This window comes from Mandrillus leucophaeus, unplaced genomic scaffold, assembly GCF_000951045.1.
Source record: "Mandrillus leucophaeus isolate KB7577 unplaced genomic scaffold, Mleu.le_1.0 Scaffold330, whole genome shotgun sequence".
Classification (NCBI taxonomy): Eukaryota; Metazoa; Chordata; class Mammalia; order Primates; family Cercopithecidae; genus Mandrillus; species Mandrillus leucophaeus.
Window position 1 is genome coordinate 800505 of NW_012103477.1, and position 2292 is coordinate 802796.

General features: G+C 58.6%; 1 pseudogene across 1 annotated transcript in view; it reads right to left on the minus strand.

Annotated features, from left to right (window-relative positions):
* The window catches only part of LOC105545489, a 28442-nt pseudogene extending 26779 nt beyond the window's left edge, over positions 1 to 1663 (minus strand). Inside the window, exon 1 of the transcript XR_001006933.1 lies at positions 1038 to 1663. The product of XR_001006933.1 is annotated as an uncharacterized LOC105545489 (transcript). The remainder of the gene's footprint in view (positions 1 to 1037) is intronic.
* Positions 1664 to 2292: the final 629 nt, after the last annotated feature.

Below are 2292 nucleotides of genomic sequence, written 5' to 3' on the forward strand. Positions count from 1 at the left end.
AAAGCGATAACATTCACGAACATTCTTCTGCAGTGACAATGGGCTTTGCTGAGATACAACACTGCCCAGCTGATACGTTCAGAGCCCTCCACGTACATTAACAAGCTGGGGTCAAACTCTCCCCTTACTACGCTATTAAGAGCATGTCCAAACCTGGACATGCCAAAGGTGAGCCAGGCCTGTCCTGTGAGCAGCACTGGCCAGCTCTGCGAAACACCAGGCAGTGCCCAGCCCAGGCCTGAACACAAGGGCTGCACCTGACCCCAGGGCTGGGTGGCTGCCCTGGAGCCCGTCTACACCCTGTGGGCAGCAAGTACAGATGTTGCTCCAGCTGCTGGAGACACTGCTCCTGAACAGGGTGGACACGTCACACCCAGCTGCTCGAGTGAAGGGAGGAAGCCAGGACCCCATCGCAAAGGTTGTACATTCAAAATATCCCAAATCCAGCCACACTGCTGCCCTGGTCCAAGCCCAGCATGCCTCATTGGCCCCACAATACCCCTCACTGGTGTCCCTGAGTCCTTCTCCTCCGCCCCCTGAGTGTGAGCTCAAACCAAACCAACCCCTGGTGGCTTTCAAAGCCTCTGGGTCGCCCCCAGGCTCCTTGAGCCTCCGACCTTGTTGCCCAGCCCTCACCCTGAGTTCACTCCATTCCTGCCGGTACGGCCACTCGGCTACATCAAGGCCTGGAGAAGACTCAGTGTCCTCTTTGTAGAGTGTGCCCATCCCCAGATACCCCCATGGCCATCTCACTGACCCACCTAGGTCCCTGCTCCAATGCCCCCTCCTCAGAGTCTTCCCCAGCCATCTCACCTAAAACAGCGCTCCCACCAGCCTCCCTCTCCCGACGGCGTGAGTTCTCTCCACAGAGTTTATTGCTACTGATGTATTGAGATCTACTCAGCTGCCTCTGCACCCAATTCAGCAGCACAAGGATGGGGGCTTTGCAGCATTCAGAGCCATTTCTCCAGCCCCCAGGACGGTGCCCGGCACACAGCAGGTGTTCAGTGAACCTCTGCTGACAACTGAAACCGCACCGCTGGTCGTTGAGGACAATGTCCGCATCCTGTTCCCGAACCACTCTGGTGTTGGCCAAATGCTCAGCTCTGAAGGCTCGCTCCACGCCACACAGCTGGTCCTCCACCACGTACAGCAAGCAGCAGCCGTTCTCATCCACCACACTCGGCAGCAGTGCTGGGCTCCCAAACCCCAAAGATGGCCAGGCCAAGGTGGTCGGCCACCCTGGCTCCAAAGTCATGACAGCATCTCAGGCCTCCTCCACGGAGCAGCCTATGGGAGGCTTCGGAAAATCTCTGGCTGGTCCGCTCTGAGGGCACTGCTGGTGTCTTTACTTGGAAAGCAGAAAACACTGAAAGGTGGCCGGTGAAGGGAGATGGTGTTGCATCCTCCTGGGCAGGCAAGTCGCTTGTGGTGATGCTGATGGCAGTAGGGTTGACAGGGAGCAGAGACGTGCGGCCCACGGCGGGAGGAGGTACCATGCCAATGCTGGGACTGCCTGAGAGAATGAGCTGGGGCTGAGGCTGACGGGGCAAAGGCTGGTGGCGAGGGTGTGCGTGAAGGCCGGTGGCAGTGAGAGCCGAGGCGGCCGAGCTGGACAAAAGACACATTCATTTAAACAAAGTGGTAGGACTCACAGCACCCAGTCCACAATCATCTCAGAGGATCAAAAGTGGGGAGTCACCCTGCAGACCAGTATGTATCTGGCTTGTGATAAGGCAGCATTCGGGTGGCCACGCACACTTTAATCAAACTGCAAGACTTCACAGGGTTACTCCCCAAGTGGGCAAGCCACTAGCAGATCCGTAAACGTAGTGTCATCAGGCGGCCTGTCCACATACTTCGGAAACTTTTGCAGGGCAGAGAATCCTAAAATAGCCGGCAGCCCGCTGGGATGTCTCCTGAAATACTAGCGTTGGCACTGACACTTACACGAGAATGGGCGTCCGCAGGCCGTGCTGCGGATGAGTCTGCGGTTCCTGTAGTGCCTGCCCGAGGACAGGTGCTCCGGGATGCGGTCCCTGGGCACGCGCATAGGCAGCTCGCAGACCGTGCAGGAAAGGGTCTCCACCACAGACGTGTCCCCAGAGTCACTGTGCTCAGTCAGGGGCTGCTACACCACCAGGTCGGTGAACTCCGCCGCGCAGTCGTGCCAAGTCTTTTTCCGGCCCATTGTCGGGTCCGGGATGGAAACGGAGGCAGCCTTGACCCCCGACCGAGGGCCCCGTGGGATCTGCGCTCACCGCCTTGCGAGCAGAGGCGTTCGCGTCGGAG